We start from the raw sequence: 23,162 nt of genomic DNA on the forward strand, positions 1-23,162 counted from the left end.
GATGCTTAAAAACATAGCTTGGCTCAAACAGCGTCAAGAGGTAGACACTCTAATCAGAAACACCTGGGAGCAGATGCTAAAACCGTTCCAAGTAGAACCTGAAACCGGACAAGGTCCTTTGTTGGTTTCATTTCACATGAAAATCAGAGTTTGAGGCGGTTGAGTTTATACCACTGATTTGTAAAAACTTTCAACAAGAATGCTGTCTTCCTCACTTTAACTTTTTAACAATCACCCCCGCAGTGTTTTGGTTCTTTTGTACACATTTACTACCATCACACTTCTGTTTTTTCTCCGATGTAATGTGGGGGAAAGACTTCTGTGGACATTCCTACTGGTAATATTTGCATTTTTTGAACATTATCTGAATGACACCATGTTCCTCACACAATTGAAATCACAGAGACTTGCAGGTAGAAATCAGGATAGTTTCATACAGATAGAAATTATTACGCTGAGCAGGAAACCATAGTAATGGCACTCTAAAGTAGAAAAGAAATCAGCTGTAGAAGGACAATAAGAAGCAAACATTTATCTAAAACAAACAAACAAAAAATTAATTTAGAGTTCTATTATTCTACTGGAGCCATTTGTATTTTTCTTTTGTTTTTTTAAATAACAACAATGCTATTGAGCACATAGTTTTTTTTTTTTTTTTTTTGGCTGTGCTGGGTCTTTGTTGCTGTGCTCGGGCTTTCTCTAGTTGTGGCGAGCGGGATCTAGAGCGCAGGCTCAGTAGTTGTGGTGCACGGGCTTAGTTGCTCCAATGCATGTGGGATCTTCCCAGACCAGGGCTCGAACCCGTGTCCTCTGCATTGGCAGGTGGATTCTTAACCACTGCGCCACCAGGGAAGTCCCTGTATTTTTCTTGTATACAAATGTACGTTTGTTTATACATGCGTGGATATATATGCATGCAGACTATATATATACACACACACATATATATTCCTCTTGAAACTTCTCAGTTATTGATATTCATATTCTTATCAACAATAACTGTAAAATATGTAGTTGTGGGCATTATAAAAATGAGTCCCTACTTTAATATTTCCATACTAAAGTAGTGTTCCCTAAAGATTATGTTTTCTTTTCTGTCAGCCCAGAACCCGAAGAAGGTAGTACAGTTGACCCTTGAACAACACAGGTTCTTTTACATGCGGATTCTTTTCTGTGGTAGATACTACAGTAGTTGGTTGAATCTGAGGATATGGAACTGTGGATATGGAGGGTTCACTATAAGTTATACGTGGATTTTCGACTGCACAGGTGCTGGCATCCCAGCCCCTGAATTCTTCAAAGGTCAACTGTATAAGTAATCAATTCTCAAGTTTCTGCTGTCTCCCTTAATCAATATCAATAATAAGTGAAGTAACTCTGTCCAAAAGAAAAAAAGAAAATACAAGGGATGAAAAGAAATAGCTGTGAGAAGGGAGTGATGTCCAGTAGGACCTGATATTAAAGAAAAGGGCACAGGGCTTCCCTGGTGGCGCAGTGGTTGAGAGTCCGCCTGCCGATGCAGGGGACACGGGTTCGTGCCCCGGTCCGGGAAGATCCCACATGCCGCGGAGCGGCTGGGCCCGTGAGCCACGGCCGCTGAGCCTGCGCGTCCGGAGCCTGTGCTCCGCAACGGGAGAGGCCACAACAGTGAGCGACCCGCGTACCGCAAAAAAAAAAAAAAAAGGCCACCAAGTCATAGGGAAAAGTTTTCTAGCATAGATTTCAAAATATCTGTATTTTACTTCAGCTTCCCCGCCCCTTTTTTTCTTTTTTCTTGGACAAGGCACTTCTTTGAGTCTTAATTTCCTCCCTTGTAAAATAGGATAAGTGAATATACGCGAAAGTGCTTTGAAAGAGCAACGCACACCCACCAGGTTACATTCAACAAGCTGAGATTATTGGAAGAATATGAACGCATGCCTACTGAGTCTCCTAGCCAGCCTTAAAACGCTCTTTGCCGGCCAAACTTCATTTCACAAAATCAGCATTTCCATTTTAATGGGAAGGGCGTGTCCAATTCCAATTCTGAGGACTCTCCTCCAACTACCTTACCAGCCCCAGAGGCATCAGCCGCTGGGGGTGGAGCATTGGGGGGGGGGGTGGCAGATACCTGAAGTGTGGTGGCAGAAACGGCTCTCTCCTGGCACAGACCAAGACCAGCAGGACCTGTGGGTCCTCCCCAGACGCTGTCATCTGCAACTTATCTTCTCAAGAAACACAAAGCGCATACGTTCTTCCTCAGTGGTGACCTCTGGGTGGCAGGGGCGCTGTGTAAGAAGCAGAGGCAACAGAGGGGTCAGGGGCTTCCGATGGGGAGCCTTGGAACTTCGTTAGACTCTGTCACTTGGTCTGGGGGGCGTGGTTTCATATAAAGAATGTGGGCTTTGAAGTGGCCTAGGGAAAACTCCCTAACCTCGCTGAGACATGAGGTGCCCTGCCTCGGACAGGCAGCTCTTCAGAAGGACTGAAGGTGACAGCGGACGTACAGCCCCCGGATCGTGCTGATCACCGGGGGACACCCCAGCCAACGCTAGGCTTGGGCTTCTTCATCCGCATCTTCCCCTTATGCACTAAGCTCGTTTTAAAAGGACGTGTCTCAGGAAACAGCGAATATCAGGGCGGCTCATGTACTGGGCCCGCTCTTCACGAAGGCTTACGGAGGCAGGAGGAGGAGGTGGGTGTGAACTTCCTGGGATAAAGTGAGTGGTGATGGGTGAAGACAACTGAATCTTCCCTGGTGGCTACAATGAACGCAGGGAGAATGGGCGGAGCCTGAGGAAGCACCCCGCACGTAGCACTATATCCTGCTGGGGGAAACCTGGGATGCCTAGAGCCCACACCCATGTCTCTATGTACATGCTGCCCAGGACTTTCTTCCACTTCCTTCTTCCTCCTTTGCTCCACCATGTAGCCTTTCTGTGCTTGTCAAAGGACAGGTTGGGAAAAAATGAAAGTGCGGTGAAACTCCAACTAACCCACTAGTCCAATGACTCCCTGCTCAGTTAAAAAGATTTACTGAGTCAGGAAGGTCAAATAGTGGCCTTTTTTTTTTTTAAGTTATGTATAGATATCCTTCATCAATGTTTTCTCTAACCCTCTTTACATCAAAAAAACAAAGGCTGGTTTTATTCCTTTCCACACAAAGCATCTGTAACAAAGCAAAAGGAGGATTTCAAATGACAGTTTCACCGTGGGGAGTGGCGGGTCTTTCCAGAACATTTAGCTTTTATGGACAAAACCCACTGAAGGTAAAACACATAAGGGCTTAGATACATAAAGTTGCCAGCATGAAGAAAAAGGCGCAGGCTCATATTATCTGTGCTCATTTGCGGTATTACGTAATTTATTGTACTTTTCATAAATATGCCGGCCTTGTGAACTGTCTTCATTTCACTATAGAAACTATATTGAGTCATCTGCTATCTTGGTGCAGGATTTTCTTTTCTCTTTTCATATTTACAAATTTGTCCTCCTGGAAAATATCAAGGTCAATTTCTGCCATTTGTTGCAAAATGTAGAAGATTTAACTGAAGGTGATGTTGACTATGCATGCATTCAAAGGTAGATCTGGGTCTTAAATATTTATTTAAAAACTGAAAACACTTAGATGGGAACACATACAAAGGGACAAAGTAAACAAAACAAAAAAATGGAAAATGAAATCTGAAATATGTTTTCTTAACCCTCAGTGCCATGCTGTCTCAGGCGGAAGGATCTAATCTCTGCAAACACAGGTTTTTGGTTAATAATAACAGTCTAGGGCTTCCCTGGTGGCGCAATGGTTGAGAGTCCACCTGCCGATGCAGGGGACACGGGTTCGTGCCCCGGTCAGGGAAGATCCCACATGCCGCGGAGCGGCTGGGCCCATGAGCCATGGCCGCTGAGTCTGCACATCCGGAGCCTGTGCTCCGCAACGGAAGAGGCCACAACAGTGAGAGGCCCACGTACCGCAAATAATAATAATAATAATAACAGTCTAAGATGAAAATTATGAAGGTAGCATAATAGCTAACAAGTTAAGTTTTCAAACAAATAGAGGTTTTTATTTAGTTGCTGTTTTGTTCTTCTGGGGATCTACTTTTTAAAAAAATTCTAAAGACCAGAAATAGCAAATCCAACTCCAAGGCTATTCTGAAATGAAACAAAAAGTCAGGGAAAGTTAAGACTATGGACAATTTACAAAGCCGCTTTTTATACAGTTGGGTTATAGCTCTGGAGTCCCAACGATTTCCTGGGCACAGCAGGGAGCAAAGGATTGAACCCAGGAGGTAAACATGGGAAGAAAACATCAGTGAACAGTATTCACCAATTGTCTTGTTCATTTTACAAAAACATGTAGCGGGACACAGTCTTCAAGTCAGAAACCAGATTCACTAAAACCTACAAGATAGAGATGATGGACAGAGGTTGAGGCATAAGGACAAAGGGGTGATGGAACAACTAAGAAAGAACTGCCTTGAAGGCTAGAAGTAAATGGAGAAGTTCTGAGGAAAACCGAACCACAATTTAGCTAAGGGCAAAAATAAAGACATTCTGGAACACACGAGGATCCAGAAGATTAAATACCCATGCATCCTTTCATAGAGAATATTATCCACCTAAACAAGGGAATAAATCAAGAAATAGATTAAGGAAGCAGTGGCCCCAACAATAGAGCTGGGCAGGGAAATCCCTGGATGACCACTGAGTCTCCGGAGATCATTAATGCATCCACATTAGAGAAAAGAAAGGAGGCCCCCAGGAGCAAGTTTTCCAGGAAAAAAATCAAATTTGATGGGTCATCTGATCTAATAAAGCTATTTCTTTTTAAGATTTGACTCTTTTCTGGCATTATTAATTTTTGTGGTAAAATATACATAACAAATTGTACCATTTTAGCCATTTTTAAGTGTACACTTCTGTTGCAATAAGTACATTCACATTATTGTGCAACCATCAATCACCATCCATCTCCAAAACGTCATCTTCTCCAACTGAAACTTTCTACCCATTAATCACTAACTCACCATTGACTCTTCCCTCAGACCAGAGTAACCACCATTCTACTTTCTGTCCCTAAGAGTTTGACTACTCTAGGTACCACACAAAAGTGGAATCATATACAAATTCGTCCTTTTGTGTCTGGCTTATTTCACGTAGCAAAATGTCTTCAAGATTCATCCATGTTGTAGCATGCGTCAAAATTTCCTTCCTTTTTAAGGCTGAAAAATATTCCATTGCATGCATATACCACATTTTGTTCATCCATTCATCCATTGAAAGACACGTGTTGTTTCCACTTTTTGGTTATTGTGAATAGTGCTGCTATGAACATCTGTTCGAGTCCCTGATTTCATTTCTTTTTCATATATATCAGAAATGGAATTACTGGACCATATGGTAATTCTATGTTTAATTTTTTGAGGAATCACCATACTGTTTTCCATGACAGATCCACTCTTAACATTCCCACCAGCAATGCACAAGGGTTCCAACTACTCCAAAAGCTTGTCAACACTTGTTATTTTCTGTTTTCTCAATAACAGCCAACCTAATGGGTATTAAGTGGTATCTCATTGTGGTTCTGATTTGCATTTGCCTAATGATTAGTGATGTTGACCATCTTTTCATGTGCTTATTGGCCATTTGCATATATCTTCTTTGGAGTGATGTCTATTTAAGTCCTGTGCCCATTTTTTAATTGGGTTGTTTTTTGTTGTTATTGTTGAGTTGTGAGAATTCTTTGTATATTCTCTGTAAAAATCCTTTATCAGATATTTGATTTGCAAATATTTTCTCCCATTCTGTGGGTTACCTTTCATTCTGTTGGTGTACAAAAGTTTTAATTTTGAAGTCCACTTAATTATTTTTTCTTTTATTCTCTGTTTCTTTAGTGTGATATCCAAGAACTCATTGCCAAATCAAAAGACAGAAAGATTTTCCTCCATGTTTTCTTCTAAGAGTTTTATATCTTATGTTTAGGTTCTAGTCTATTTTGAGTTCATTTTCATATAAGGTAAGGGTCTAATTTCTTTCTTCTGTATGGGGGTATACAGTTTTCCTAACACCATATGTTGAAAAGACTGTCTTTTCTGTTTTTCTATTCCTTATTTTATTTATCTCTGATTTAATCTTTATGATTTCCTTCCTTCTACTAGCTTTGGAATTAGTTTGGTTTTTTCTAGTTCCTTAAGGTATAGTGTTAGGTTACTGATTTGAGGCTTTTCTTCTTTTCATGTATTTATAACTATAGATTTCCCTCTTAGAACTGCTTTTGCTGCATCCATTAAGTTGGTATGCTGTTTTTCTCATTTTCATTTGTCTCAAGATATTTTCTTTGTAATTTCTTCCTTAATCCATTGGTTGCTTAAGAGTATTTTATTTCCACGTTTGTCAATTTTCTAGTTTTCCTTCTGCTGTTAAATTCTAGTTTCATTCTACTGTGATCAGAAAAGACACTTTGTATGATTTCAATCTTGTAAAATTTATTAAGACTTGTTTTTTGGCCTAAAATATTGTCTATCCTGGTTAATGATCTATGTGCAATTGAGAAAAATGTCTATTCTGTTGTCACTGGATACAGTATTCTGTAACATTTTTATTAGGTCCAGTTGGTCTATAGTGTTGTTCAAGTTCCTGTATTTCCTTTATAGATCTTCTGTCTGGTTGTTGTATGCATTATTGCGAGTGTGATATTGAAGATTCCTACTATTATTGTAGAGTTGTCTGTTTCTCTCTTCAATTCTATCAATTTTGCTTCATATAGTTTGAAACTCCAATGTTTGGTATATAAATGTTTATTAATATATTCTGGTGAATTGACCTGTTTGTCATTATATAATGTCCTTCTTTGTGTCATAAGTTTTTTATTTAGTGTGTTTTATCTAATATTTGTATAGCCACCCTGCTCTCTTTTCATTACTATCTGCATGGAATATCTTTCTCCGTGCTTTCACTTTAAACTTATGCATGCCCTTACATCTACAGTGTAGACAGCATAGAGTTGAATCTCATTTTTTTATTCCAATCTATGTCTTTTGATTGGGAAATCTAATTTCTTTACATTTAAAGTGATTATTGATAATGAAGGACTTACTTTTGCCATTTTGGTTTTTGTTGTTGTATTTTCTTTTTTTTTATTTTATTTTTAATACAGCAGGTTCTTGTTATCTAATTTACACATATTAGTGTATATATGTCAATCCCAATCTCCCAATTCATCCCACCATTTTGTTATTTGTTTTCTGCACATATTATAGCATTTTCCCCACATTTCTTCCATTTCTGCATTTCTCTGTGTTTAATTTTTTGTAGTGACACACTTTAATTCCCTTCTCATTTCCTTCTGTGTGTATTCTACAGATATTTTCTTTGTGGTTACCATCAGGATTACATACAACATCCTAAATTTATAATAATCAACTTTAAGTTGATACCAACTTAACTTCAATCACATACAAAAACTATTCATTTATAGCTCCACTCTCACTTTATGTTATTGATGTCACAATTACATCTTTATAATAATATTATATACTCATTAACATAGATTTATAATTATTTATTATGCATTTGTCTTTTAAATTCTGTAAAAAAATTAAAAATGGAGTTATAAGCCAAAATTACAATAATACTGTATTTTTAATATTTACTTTTACTGGAAAACTTTATATTTTTGTATGGCTTCAAGTTTCTGTCTAGTGGCCTTTTATTTCAGCTTAAAGGACTCCCTTTAGCATCTCCTGTTGGGCAGGTCTAGTGGTAATGAACTCTCTTAGTTTTTGTTTGTCTGGGAATCTCTTAATTTTCCCTCATTTTTTAAAAGACAGTTTGCCATATATAGAATTCTTGGTTGACAGGTTTTGTTTTTCACCACTTTATCATCTCACTGCCTCTGGCCTTCAAGGTTTCTGCTGAGAAATCTGCTAGAAATCTTACTGAGGCTCCCTTGTGCATGATGTCACTTTTCTCCTGCTACTTCCAAGACTCTATGTCCTTGGTTTTTGACAGTTTAACTATAATGTGTCTGCATGTGGATCTCTTTGGATTTATCCTACTTAGATTTCAATGAGCTTCTTGAATTAGTATAACCATGTCTTTCCTCTAATTTTGGAAGTTATCATCCATTAATTCTTCAAATAATCTCTCTGTTCTCTTCTCTCTCTTCTTCTTCTTCTTCTGGAGTTCTCATAATGCATATATTGCTTTTTTATGGTATCCCATAAGTCCCTTAGGGTCTATTCAATTTTTTTATTCTTCTTTCTTTTTGCTCCTCAGACTCAGTAATTTCAAATGACCTATCTTCATATTTGCTGATTCATTTTTCTGCCTGTTTGAGTTTGTCTTTGAATCTCTCTAGTACATTTTCCAATTCAGTTATTGTATCTTTCAGCTCCAGAATTTGTTTGTTTTTTAAATAATTTCTATCTTCTTGTAGATGCTCTCACTTCATTCAAATATTGTTTTCCTCATTTCCCTTAGTTCTTTGAGCATACTTGAGATAGTTGTTTTAAAGTATGTCTGAAGCATATGCTTTTTCAGAGACTGTTTCCAGATATCTATTTTGTCTTTTTGAATGAGTCAAATTTCCTTGTTTCTTTGCATGCCTGTGATCTTTTGTTGAAATTGGGCATTTGAAAAAACAGTTACCTTCTCCAGTCTTTGCAGACTGGCATGGAAGATCTTCACCAATTTGCAGGCCCCTGAGCCTTGAGATCAGTCTAGAATGAGAACTTAAGGTCTGCCACGTAAGGACACAGTGAAAAGGAGGCCATGGACAAGCCAGGAGGGGAATCCTCACCAGAAGGTGACCATGCTGGTACCTCGACCTTGGACTTCCAGCTTCCAGAAACCATGATAAAATAAATTTCTGTTGTTTAAGCCACCAAGTCTATGGTATTTTGTTATGGTAGCTTGAGCCAACTAAGATAGTGTTTACTGAGCACTTTCTATGTGCCCAGTACTGGGTTAAACCATGAGAGTGAAAGAAAAATAAAACATAGTCCTTGATCTTAGAAACCATGGAGTCCAGCTTGGGAAACAGACATATAAACCAATCATTTCAACATAAAATGATCAATACTTCTGTAGACACAAAACATAGAGCACCATGGGAGCACTGAGGAGGAAAGCTTTAAATCTTCTTATCATTGAATGGATCTATTTCATGTTTGGAGAGGTTCTTTTTTTTTTAAAGAATTGCATCTTATTCTTTTTTTTAAATTTATTTATTTAATTTATTTATTTTTGGCTGCGTTGGGTTTTCGTTGCTGCACATGAGCTTTCTCTAGTTGCAGTGAGCGGGCGCTACTCTTCGTTGTGGTGCGTGGGCTTCTTGTTGCAGTGGCTTCTCTTGTTGCAGAGCACGGGCTCTAGGCGCATGGGCTACAGTAGTTGTGGCACTTGAGCTCTAGAGCGCAGACTCAGTAGTTGTGGTGCACAGGCTTAGTTGATCTGCAGCATGTGGGATCTTCCTGGACCAGGGCTCAAACCTGAGTCCCCTGCATTGGCAGGCGGATTCTTAACCACTGCGCCACCAGGGAAGCCCTGGAGATGTTCTTAAGCCTTTACATTTATAAAATCCCAAGGTCCTATGTAACAGTGAGTTTCCATGTTGTGAGTTTGGGGCTGTCTTCCTGTCCTTTAATGGGAGGCGCATCAGTGCATGAGTCAGCTGCTCTGCATTTTCCTGTCACTTTGGCATTTGATTTAACTCTGGGACACAGTCAAACCTCTCCAACTTTTTGTTTCTCAGTTTCTCCATCTATAAATTGAGATGCTGATACTTGTCATGAACGTCTATATACGAGTAAATTCAATAAAGGCATAATGCTAGAAGTGAAAGGGAAAAACAAATGTGTGTTCTATGACAGATGAGAAAAATGATGTGGGACTGTTACTAACAAGTATAATCAATAAGGCTAATTCTCTAAGTCAGCGCTTCTTGGATTATAATGGTCACAAAAATTATATGGGGATCTTGTCAAAATGAAGGTTTTGATTCAGAAAGACCCCAAGATTCTGCATTTCAAACAAGCTCCTGGAAATGTTATTGCTCCTGCTACATGGATTACACTTTGAGGAGCAAGAACTTTAATGATTTTAGGCCCTGCTGTGAGTGCAGATGTAAGTTTCACAATTTCTAAACATGTATTTACTAACCAAAGCCACCAAAGCATCACTTAAGGTAGCAGTTCTCAAACTTTTGGTCTCAGAACCTCTTTTATCATCTTAAAAATTATTGTGAAACCAAAAAATCATACCCATCTGTATTCACAATATTTGAAATGAAATCTGAGAACATTTTAAAACACAAGAATACATCAGCATATATTCTGTTATCTGTCAGAATGATAATGTCATTCTACAATCTCAAAGTCTCAGGAAAACTCCACTATCCATTCATGAGAGAATGGGAATAAAAAATCAAATCTTTTTACTTGACAAGAACTGCTCATTTAAGACACTGATTTTTTTTTTTTTTTTTTTTTTTGGCGTACACAGCTGTACTACAAACCCTACTAAATAAATCAGATAATAATTTAGTCTCTAATTCATTTAAAGATGTACTTATTGGGGACCTAATATACGTAAATCAGCATGTTAGGTGCCAAGGTTGTGTTTCTCAACCTTGGGAACTTTTAAAAAATACCAGTCGGAGCCGCATTCAAACAGATTAAATTAGTATCTTCAGAAATTAATACTGTTTAAAAAGTTCAACAGGTCATTCTAACGTGCAGCCAGGATTGAAAACCATTGGGTTCGGAAGGCAGGGTATAAATAACAGAAGCCCAAAGTAGAGGAAGAGTGCACACAGGGTAGGCATTGCTTAGTGGGGTCATACGGGCCAGGTTAGACTGTTGGTACTCACGCTAACTAGCTTACAATGTGCTTATCCTCCCTCATCATCAATTTCCTTAAATCGGAGATCTAATTTCCATAAATTGGGTTGGTAATGGTTCCATCTTAATAGAGTTGTTCTGAGGATCAAATGAGGTAAGGCATGGAAAGCACAGCTCCTGGCACACGGTAAATGCTCATTAAATGTAAGCATTAGTAACTGCCCTGCAGAATCTTACCAGATAAGATGTGAATTAAGCCAGTCTTGCAGGGTGGCAACATTTCATAAGAGCACTGGAGGAAGATAGAATCAATCTGAATGCAATCAGAACTCTCATTCTCGCCTCAAAGAAATGGGCTTAACACAGCTCAGGGGTGTGATTCAGTAGGGTGTTTTTGTTTTTGTTTCTTTAATCCTTGATGGAGGAAAGGACCCAAACTAGTACATGTGGCTGGATGGAAAGGGTTTTTGGCTACTGTTGATGGGTTCTGAAAGAGTTTATTAATCTCTAACACTAGAGCTTTCATGTCCTGAGAAAAGGGCTCCCCTGAAACCATGACAGGCCAGTCTGGCTATACTGCATAAACAGCCCAGTTTACTGTTAGTATATAAACAGTGCTTCGGCATTAACAGAGAAAATCTGAATCAGAGTGTCCTATTCATAGATAAAATATCTGGATAAGAAGTGAAGCCACCACAGAGTTAATTTTTCTGTAAAGTAAAGAAGAAACAAGAGGAAGAAATAGAAGAGCTGGTGTCGGCATCAGGTAATACTTTGCATATACGGCAATTACTTGGTTAATGTAGTCAGTGCAGAAAAATTGAAGAACGCCTCCAAACTGGCTATCCACACAGACTGAAGTATTCAAACAATGAACAAATCTCTACTTTGTGTTCAGTAGATGGGTAATGTTCAAAATATGTAACAAAATAGTATGGCACAGAAACTAAAAATCAGAACAGATACGTGCCCAACCTGATTCAATGTCATCTGTAAATATGTGGTTCATCTGTACCTATGTGTACTCACTGACTATCAGCTCTGCGGTAATTACCCTCTCTTGTCTCTTTTTCCTTACCACTCCTCCATGAAAATTGACTCTTCAAGATGTTTCACCTAAAATTTTGATGATCCCAGCTGCCTCTCCACACCCATCAGTTTAACCACTTCACATCAACAAAAATTTCTCCATTTTTTTGTTGCAGAGATATCTGAGAGAGGAAGAAAGGATTTTTAAAATTATTAATGTTAATGCTCTGGGCCCTTTCAAAATAGGCCACTTAGAATAACACTGGAATTATAGAAAAAGTGCAGAGGAAAACAACAAGGAGCAGAAATAGAAATGCACACTCCATTGATGGCAAACAAGGAGGTATAGTAATCCTGAAATACAGTATGTAAGATAAGCTGGCGTAAGATACGCTGACAAATACAGTACGTAAGATAAGCTGACAAAAGCAATAAAGATCAAGTACCGAGCTGGAAGGTTCACAGCTGCAGTTGTCAGAGAATCAACAGAGTACAATTCTAGGAGGTTTGTCCCTTAGAGGTACAAAACCAGCCATCTCTTGTTTGAAACAAGAAGCACAGATACTCTTGGTAGCTTCAGGAAGCATGGAAGGTAAGATTAAATGAGGAATCGCAGAGACAAGCCACCTTCCAGGAAACAGTCTATGAGACAAGGAGGCAGAGTACTGAGTTTCTGAGTAGTTAGAGAGACACAGGTTTCAACCTTTATTCACTCACATACACACACAACCCTGAGGATTAGGAAGACTTTCCGCTAGCCTGAAACACAGAAGTCACGCATCTTCCACATAAAACGATTACAAATAGCTGGCCCAGAAAGAATTCATCTCCTTCAAAGATATCACAGAGGGGGGCAGATGGATTAAACATAAACTTAAAATATACAGAAAGCACTTACACCAGAAAAAAAAAGTTGCATTTAACAAATGAAAATGTAAACCAAAGATATCACTGAAACAATTTTAACTCATGAAGAAGAAAACACATCTCTAAATCAAAGGCATAAAGCAGAAATGTAAGAGCTCAGAGAAGTCATGGTTGGACAACAGAAGGAGGTGACACATGAGCTGATATAACTCATAAAAAAGGGAAATCAGGAAAAAGAGAAATTAAAAACTAAAATTCTCCCATAAACAAAGCCTAAATTGAAGCAAACAAATGAGAAATACAGCGAGGATTATAGAGAGGAGAATTGAGAAAAGCAACTTTATATCCATAGAGATATAAAATTGAGGAGGGTCAAAAGGTATAACTGATGTCCTTAAAGAAGGGAAAACCTAATGGAAGTGGAGAATATTTATTGAATGTTAAATTTTTTTAACGTTCAGGAATTACGTAAAGATTTGATTCTACAATTAAGGTGACATAGAATGCCCCAGGGAAAACTGACATAGCAGAATTGATTTTGAGACAGTAAAGTTACTGATTTTAAAGATAAAATAGCAAATCACTTATAGTGGAGGAAAAACACACCGTTCTCAAACTATTTTATTGTTATGTTCACAGCTAAAGGTCAGCAAGGCCTACAAAGTCTTCAATGAATGAAAGTGACCTAAGAATTCTATTCTTAAGTAAGGTGACCAACCTGCCCTAGTTTATTCAGGGCAGTCCCAGCTTTTGCACTGTTAAGTCTTACGTCCCGGGTACTCTTTCGGTCCCAGGCAAACTCTGGTCTCAAGTGTCCATGCAACACTCACTACAATGTCATGTATTAGGCCACAATGAGAAAATCCATTAATTCTAACATGTAGAAATAATACAAATAACATTCTCTGATTACATGAAAAAATAAATCTAGAAATTAATATAAAAACTAAAAAGTAGGAAAAAACCTCTACCACCTGCCAATCTAAAAAAGAGAAATTTAAAATGTGAATTGCAGAATATTTCAGAACATAAGGATATAAAAACACCATATAGGGAACTTCTTACTAACAGGTAAAGTAATGCCTGGTAAAAAAGATTTGTGACCTTAAATACAAATAACAAAAAAGGAGAAGATTAAAAATAATCATTTAACATTCCTCAAACACAGATCCAAAAAGTTTTAATAAAATATTAGCAAATAGAGCTCAGTAACATATACAAGAATGATACATCAAAACTAAGTAGAGTTTACCTCAGGATTGTAAAATTGGTTTAAGATTTAAAAATCAATCAATATATGATCATTTTTAAAATGCAAAGAAAAGCACTGAACAAAACTCAACACCCATTCAGCATTAAACAAACAAAACAAAAACAAACAAAATACCTCTCAGCAAACTAAGACCTCAGAAGATAACTCCCTGAATCCCTCATTTTGACAAAGGACATATGCCAAAAGCCAATAGTTAACATCACACCTAATGGGAAATTTCAAAACTTTTTCTCCCCATAATATTGAGAACAAGGCAAGGATGCCTACTCTCACCATTCTGATTCAACTTTGTATTAGAGGTCCGAAACTTTACAATACAACAAATAAACAAGCAGAGGCATAGTGTCAGAAAGGAAGAAGGAAACCTGACTGCATTTTCAGGTAGCACTGTTTGTATAGAAAATGCTTTAAAATCTATAAAACTGTTACTAAAAAGTAACAAGATTAAAAATTATTTTACCAGAAAATAAGATGAAATAAAATTCTATTTATCTTAACACCAAAAACAAAACCCCATAAAATACTTAGAAATAAATTTAACAAAAGGCATGCAAGGTCTCAATAATATAAACTACAAAAAATCGCTAACAAAGTAAAAATGCACAAAAGACTTGAGCATACACTTTACCAAAAAAGATACATAACTAATCATTAAGCACATGAAAAAGTCATTAACATCATTAGTCACCAGGGGGTGCAAATTAAAACAATGAGATAACATTACTCTTCACCAGAACGACCAAAATTAGAGATTAAAAATACCACAGCAAACATTGGTAAGGATGTAGAACTGGAATTCTCATATACTGTTGATGGGAATATGGTAAAACCACTTTGGAAAAAGTTCTGGCGGTGTCTTGTAAAACCTCAACTCCTAAGTTTTGACCTAAGAAAAATGAAAAATATATTCACAGACAACATTGTTCACTGTAGCTTTATTCATAAGAGTCACACTCAGGGAAAAGCTCGGTGTCTGTTAATAATAGGATACCAGGGAATACTACTAAGCAATAACAAGAAACAACTACTGATACGGGCACCAACATGGATAAATCTCAAAAACAGGTTGAGTAAAAGAAACTTACGCAACAGAGTACATTCTGTATGAGTACATTTTATGAGTTTCCGAAACAGGCAAAACTAATCTATCTTGAGAAAAGATCAAAATAATGATAGTCTCTGGAAGGGATGTGAGGCAGTGATTGAGTTGGAGGGGCAGGAGGAAAATTCGGGGGTTATGTTCATATTCTATATCTTGATAGGGTCTTAGGGTCTTAGCTACACATATGTATATATCTGTCAAAACCCAGCAAATGTATATTTAAGATTTGTGTTTTTCATTGTATGTAACTCTTACACCAAAAGGAAAAATTGTAGCAAATGTTTAACCATTTTATGATATGTATGTGAAACGGAGGAAGTGAACTGATTTCTGTAATTTACTTTGAAATGAGTCAACAAAGTAAGATGGATTGCTGGATGGATAGACAGATATGGCATAAAATGAGCATAGAAAAATGTTCTTGGTAGACTCTATGAGGTGAGGAAATCTGTGCATTCCCTGTAAAATTATTTCAACTGTGTTCTATGTTTAAAGTTTACCACAGTAAAATTTTGGAGAAAAATTTATCTCAAGAAGCTAGAAAGTAAATGACAAAAGTAGAGCAATAGGAAAGATTTGATAAGCATGAAAATTGAAATTAATCAATTCAAAAAATAATAGTTAATAAATTCAAGGATTACATATTTAAAAGAAATAAAGTGAATAAACAATTACCTAATTTAATAAAGAAAATAAGTATTAAGTAGAACTAATAAAAAATGATCACAGATACAAAGACTTCAACGGAATCATAGGAAAGTACTTCAACTCTCCGCAAATAAATTTGGGAACCAAACTGTAATGCGTGATTGTTTATTAAAATAAAACTTTCCAAAACTGACACCAGAAGAGATTTTAAAAAGCCTAATTAATTAAAAAAATATGTTTCCATTATTTTAGTCAACATTTTTACGTGCTCTGTAATGAGAAGTTATTTTCAGATATGTAACACACCATTTTTCTTTTTTTAAGTTTTTTGGCCACTCTACACAGCACACAGGATCTTAGTTCCTGGAGCAGGGATCGAACCCGTGCCCCCTACAGTGGAAGCGTGGAGTCTAAACCACTGGACTGCCAGGGAAGTCCCACACCATATTTTCATAAGTAGAAGTCTGTAAAAATTTCTTGCAAAGCTAAATTACAAAAATTCCACAAAGATGACATACAAAAAAAGGAAACCTACAGACCATGCTCACTTATGAATACTGATGCAAAACCCTAAATAAAAGGTCAGCAAACAGAATCCTCCAGTAATGCCCAGATCATTAAATATTAGGAGATCTATTACTATATTAATATAGATCATCATATTAATTGGTTAAAAGAGAAAACTCATACTATCATCTCCATAGATGCTTAAAGACCTTTAATATAATATCCATTTTAGATAAAAAATGTTAAATACTAAAAATAGCTACTTAACATGAATTACACACACATAGACATATCTATATCTAATGTCTATTTAGATATAGATATAGTATGTATCTAGATGCAGAGATAGAGAAAAAGGGAGAGGAAGGATGTGTGTATGAATGTATTTATGTACGTATGTATGTATGTATACCAGCCTCTTGCTAAAGCATTATCTTTAAACTCTGCAACAAGAAAACATGTCCTTTGTCTGCAATATCGTTTATTTTGTTCCATAGCTACCAGTCACTGCAATTAGACCATAGGAAAAAAAAAGAGGTATAAAATTTAAGGAGGCAGAATCATTCTTGCAGGTGATGTGATTGTATTTTGGGAAACAACTGTTTTCTCTGGAAAACCTAAGGGAATCAGCTAAAAAGATATACCATAAAAAGTAAGAGAATTCTTCTGGGGGAGAGACTTTGATGACTAAGGTTCTGGGTGAGGGGGAGACTACATTTTCACTCTATATCCTTGCATACCTTGGGAATTTTTTGCAGTATACATGTTATTACCTACTAATAAATAATAAAATTTAAAACAACAACTACAAGTGAGGATATTTTAATCATCCCCTGCATAATACTATCTCTGCCAACTGAAGTAAGTAACTTTTGTGACAACACAAAAGGGAATTGTGATGTTTAAGAGAAAAAGGAAGGAGTGATAGGGAAAAAAGGTTGTTCAATAAATGGATCTCTAGGGCTTAATTTTCTTCAGTTCATTCTATCTTTTAATAATCTATGAAAATTAAAATCATTTAGAGAACATACATTTAAGACAAGAATATCAATAATAATAATAACTAATGTTTAATTAGTGCTAACAGTTTGTCAGACACTATGTTCAGTGCTTTTCGTATGTTTATTTGTTTAATGCTCGCAGCAATCCTACATGCTATATCCTACGTGCTGTATGTGCATATTATTGTCTGTCTCAGTAAATCTGAGTTTCCATTTGGTTCATTCCCATCCAATGGAGTACAGTGTAGACAAAGGCTGATGACAAAACCATCTGGCCACGTTTCTACAAGCCAGGCCACCGAGCAGAGTTTTCCAAGACCTCATCACCTCCCACACCTGGAACGGTTCCAGAGGCATAAGGTCCTGCACAGGTCACAAGATGACGATGATGGTCCCTGGGGTGGCCTGACCTTGAGCAAGTGTCAACATTCAAAGACAATGTTGCTGACAGTGCAATTTCCTTCATGGAATGCTCCACATTCCTGAGCACTCACAGTGATGGCTGATGGAACGACTCACCCAGGACCATGTACTGAGTGCCATGTGAGGGTGGACCTCACATGTGGACCTCACATGTGAGGACCATGTGAGGGTGGTGAAGATGGAGAGGGCAACTGGGCGCTCTGCTTACAGTAGTTATTGCGTCGCGGTGACAGCTGTCACGCAGGGGAAGCTGTAGGCATGGCACTTTGAGAAAATCCCACTCCATAATATCTTTTCTCCACACCTCTGTCCTGAGTGCCTGAAATTCCAGAAGGAAGCATTGTTGTCTGCCAACTCCACTATTTAAGTAAAAATAAAATTATATACATGTGTGGCTAATGCTAAATAAAATAGTGAATTATTTTAAAAGTGCAAAAGCATAGAAGTCTGTGTCAGATGTTTGTTCTAGATCTTACTATGCCTTTCATAACTCTGTGCCACCAGGCAAGTTCACTTAATCTGAGTTTGTCTCCTCATCTGTAAAATCAGACTACTAGTTCTCATTTCATAGGGTTGTTGTGAGAATTAAATATAGACTCACACACTCCATCTGATACAGAATCGAGTTAAATGCTAAAGCATCCAGTTAAATGTTCCACTAACATCAGTTTCCTCCTCCGCTTTCCTACCTAATTAGCCCCATCTTCTTGGCAGGCAGTGCAAAAGCCCTTTGCTGAAACCAAACTTGACCCCCTTGCCAGGAGCTGGTCCTTTGTGCAGGGACCACCACGCCCTTTTGTTCACTCCACTCCCCTGACCCTTGACCCAGTCTACTCACTTCAGTTCATAGAGTGGTGAGCCAATCTCACAGTGAAAAGAGACATTTCCTACCTTTGAAAAAAAAAATGGGCAGAGAACCAGCAGACTTGTGGTGCCTTCCATTTCCCATCTGTAAATTTCTCAAAATACTTTCCAGTAAGCAATCTCCAGGGGCTCATAATGTGATTAATAATATTGTGTCTCAGTTGCTTCTAGTATTTCAGATGAAACAGTGTCTTAAGAAGGTACAGTTGCTGAATTGTGAGCGGGAGGCTATGTGATCTGTCTTCTTTCTATTCACATCTATGCTAGACTCTCAGAGGGGTGAGTGGGAATCGACTGGTCATTCAACACGTTAAAAGTTTGCTTGAATCTACCAATGAATTAAGAGTGCTGCTGTGGGTAAAACCCGATGTCACCTCCGGAATCTGCAGACCTCAACTCAGCGGGGCTAAAGAGAACGGGCATCACAGAGCGGCTCTTCCTGGGGGCGCTTTAACACATGATTCTCAGTTTCACGTTTGTCTGAAATTCTATTGCCGGAAAGTTGAGTCTCGCAAGTGCAAGCATGAGTACGGTTTTCTCTCTGCAAAGCCTGTTTCAGTATCACTGACGGCAGAGGGATGGTCGTTTTCCGGAGATGTGATTCCTAAACCTTCCAGTCCGAACACCCGCGCCTCCCGCCTCCCCTCCCCCCCCCTCCCCCCGCGTCTTCAGAGCCACATGCCCTTTTCCGGGCTTCCACTATTCTTCACTCCGTGTCAGATGAACGGGAACAGGCAGAGCCAGCGTTCCAGCCACCCTCTTTATCTGCCTTCACACTTCTTCCTCTGCCTATTCATGCCGCTGCGGAGGTCTGGACCAGCTTCCTGTAATCTTGGAGGGGAAAACTTCTCCCTTTAGCACAGTCTGTGAGCCTAGTTGTTTTGGGTAGCAGGTTTCCTCCTCTCTTCTCCCGTGAGTTCATATAGCTTCCTCTGCTCAGCCTGCTAGCCCTCCTCCAAGGGTGAGGACTCTCCTCTAAGCCCTAGGGTTTCAGCGAAGAGCGCAGGATTTCCTGAGCCGGGGATGTATACACAGAGGCGGCACTGCTGGGCTCTACCGTGACCGCACCTCGCAGGGCTCATCCCACTCTCTGTACAACACGTCGTATTTATATCCCAGGGCACTGAGGCCGGTCCTGGCTTTGATATACCATTTCCTTCATTCCCCAAAGCTGAGCAAAGCAGAAAATCCTTCATCCTCCAAGTACGCTAGCCCCCTACTCTCTTCCCGCTTTGCCTTGCTACTTCTGCTTCAATCCCTAAGCTGGAGGAATTCGTTAAAATTATAGTCGAGTTAATAGCTAGAAAATCAAAATGTTGCATGAGATATAATCTTCCAGCTGAAATCTCTTCTGAGTACCCTAAATATTTAAAACATCAAATAATTTGAAAATAAAAGGGTTGGTAGATATACTTGAATTAGGGTAAGTTCTCTGATCCTTTTTGATTCAGATGGTGAAGTTTAGGTAGACACGCCAATTTAAAATATGGATGGCATTTATGCAAAAAAACTCCTGAATAGTAACTAGAAAATGATCATAGAGATAAGTCCACTTTAAATCTGGAAAGATAACATTTACCAGTGGAGACCCATAATAAAATACTGCATTTCTCACATGGTCCTATAGCAGGAAGTCCAGTCTCATTACTTCCAGCCATCCTACATCCTGTCCCCTCATCTGCCTACCATATACCCTGATACAGCCCAGAGTTCCCAGGTGTTACTACTAGCAGTTCCTGGCTTTCCAGCCTCACGACTAGAGCAGGGACTCAGATGCATCCCTCAAGGTCACCTTCAGTGCCATTGCAAGATAACCACGCTGCCACTGGACAGTCCAAAGAGGTCTTCTGTTGGCCATGCAGTGGCCATGAGGCTGAAACATACTGCAGTTGGTCCTGACCAAAGCTGTGGGCCTGAAACGGGGCCTCTGCTCCAATTCCTGCCCAATCCACGGCAGGTCATGAAGCTCGACTCCGAAGCACCACCTCCTCCTGCAACAGCCAGCTCAGAAATGACTCTCTTTCTACCCTCTTGGGGAATTTATCTGGAAGGACTCACTGTTCTCTCCTGGCCCTGGGCCTTGGTTAAGACGTCGTCTTTATCCACATAGGTTTCCTTAACTTTGAATCTAAGAAAAAAGGAGTTGGAAGTCTTACAGGCATATGGACAACTGCTATATCAATCATCCACTTTCTCACAGTAAACTTAAAACTCTGGTAATTTACAGTTTCAACTGATTCCAACTCTGTGGAGAGCCTGCTGTGTTCTAGATTGTGAACTCCCTGAAGGCAGTCTTCTTGACTTCCGGATCCAGTGCTTATAGCCCCTAGAGCAGAATGTATGTTCAGCCAATACTGGATGCTTAGATCTGGTGCCCAGGGGCTACCTGCTCCTTCCGGGTGGCTGTGGTCTCCTCCAACTCTCTGCTGGAGTCTCCCAACTAATCTAAGCCTCTACTTCTCCTGGATTTGACCACTCACTTCTCACAGCTAGTATCAGCTGCACCATTGCCTTTGAGGTATGCTTGCCTGAAAGGTCCTGCATCTGAGCCCTTCTTTGCTGGTGAGGTCAGATGGGCTGTACTCTGACCTAGGCAGACTGGTGCTTACAGGTATCTCCTAAGAGCTCCATGAATATAAGCTCCCAGCTCACCACGAAGGTAATGGCAACTCTTCCAGGCACAGCCTTCTCATTACCCTTCCTTGACGCTAGATGTCCTGCCTGGAACGGACCAGACTGCGCCAGCTCTAAGTCAAGCCACATGGCAACCACCTTGCTTCTCTGTCGACCACACTTCCAGTCCCCAGGCTCCATGCTGTTTGGGAACACCTCCAGCCCAGCTTCTGCTTTTTCTAGGCTAGTATGAAAAATAATCTCACCTGGCTTGGGGTTACTTTTATTTCCAAAGATCTTCAACAATATAAGCATGAAAAATTCCTCTCTCTAAACTCAGAAGTTGCACTTGTATGTGAAAATTGTATTACTCTGTGTATGGCTACTCCTAACTTGAGGGGGATCCAGGTCAACAGATAAACCATGTCCAGATGTCCTGGGATTTAACTGAGATAGATTCTAGGTAATTTGCTGGTGTGGAGTCAGAATCCAAACTGGAGACTGTATTGCATAGTACGGAATATCTGGTTACTTTGGATTGGTCTGTAATCTAAGAAGCCCTCTAGGAAGTATCGTCCTTTTCAATCTCACAAGCACATGAGTAACCCTGCTAACTGTAGCATCATTTTGAAACAGAAAAGACACAGTTCCTGACTTTAAGAATTTAACATGAAACACAGAAGAGAGTAAAACAATTCTAAAATACGATATTGTGTTCACTTGTAACATTAGGAATGAAAAAAAGAAAACTAAAGAAAAAAACCCAAACGAATATTAAATAAATAAATATTAGTCATGCAGTAATTGAAAAAGCCAGGCTTTTGTGTTGCCGATCATCAGTAAATTTCTAAATAATCCCATCCCACTAGCCCCATGGCCACCATGCTCTTGTTAGTGAGACTTTTTATTTCTGTTTGAGAAGTAAAAGTTTCCTAACAAAGAGCACAGGATAGAATAATATAGCTTTGTCTCCACCTGCAGGAAGGAAGAGACTGAATTCTTTTGTTGCTGTCCTTATCTGAAAATATGTAAGGCCTTTAGGATCGCCATTAAAAATATGAGGTAGAATCAGTACTCAGGCTTTACTTCACATTCTTCTATAATAAAGTAATAATTGGATCAAAACAGGGTCAGTTAAAAGACGTACATAATTAACGTGAACGACTGTGCTTATTTCTATAACTTCTTTTTTTTTTAACAAATTTTATTTATTTATTTATTTATTTGGCCATGCCACTCAGCTTTCAGGATCTCAGTTCCCCGACCAGGGATTGAACTCGGGCCGTGACAGTGAAAGTACCAAATTCTAACCACTAGACCACCAGGGAACTCCCTCTATAACTTCTTAATGAACTTAAACACAGAGAAAAATTCACCATGACCAGTGTACACCTTGATGAACTATTTCAAAGTGAACACACTGGTCACTATCAATCAGAACAAAAAACAGGTCATCGCCAGCACCCCAGAAGCCCCCTTACAAACTGCACTTTTTTTTTTAATAATTCTTTTTTTTTTTTGAAGTATAGTTTATTTACAACGCTGTGCCAATCTCTGCTGTACAGCAAAGTGACTCAGTTATACATGTAGAGACATTCTCTTTTTATATTATTTTCCATTATGGTTTATCACAGGATATTGAATATAGTTCCTTGTGCTATAGATAATGTAATAATTCTTGAATTCATCTTATTTTTTTAAATCTTTTTCTTTAACTCATATTTTTTTATTTATTTTTAACATCTTTATTGGAGTATAATTGCTTTACAATGGTGCGTTAGCTTCTGCTGTATAACAAACTGAATCAGCTATACATATACATACATCCCCATATCCCCTCCCTCTTGCTTCTCCCTCCCACCCTTCCTATCCCACCCCTCTAGGTGGTCACAAAGCACCGAGCTGATCTCCCTGACTGCACTTATTTTTAAAGCCAGATTTGAAGACCTTAGCCTTTAAGCTAGTCATCCTAAGAAAGAGAGGAAGCCACAAGCCACAGACAGACTCCTGCTTCC

At 38.7% G+C, this 23,162-nt stretch overlaps 1 protein-coding gene across 14 annotated transcripts in view; it reads right to left on the reverse strand.

Annotated features, from left to right (window-relative positions):
* Positions 1-23,162, reverse strand: part of COG6 (component of oligomeric golgi complex 6) — a 299,945-nt gene that overhangs the window by 187,690 nt on the left and 89,093 nt on the right. For all 14 annotated transcript variants that reach the window (XR_010936897.1, XR_010936889.1, XR_010936888.1 and 11 more), the window contains one exon: positions 2,111-2,267. The gene's annotated coding sequence lies outside the window, so the exon portion shown is untranslated. The remainder of the gene's footprint in view (positions 1-2,110; positions 2,268-23,162) is intronic.

The sequence above is a fragment of the Pseudorca crassidens genome, chromosome 18 (genome assembly GCF_039906515.1).
Source record: "Pseudorca crassidens isolate mPseCra1 chromosome 18, mPseCra1.hap1, whole genome shotgun sequence".
NCBI classification, from domain to species: Eukaryota; Metazoa; Chordata; class Mammalia; order Artiodactyla; family Delphinidae; genus Pseudorca; species Pseudorca crassidens.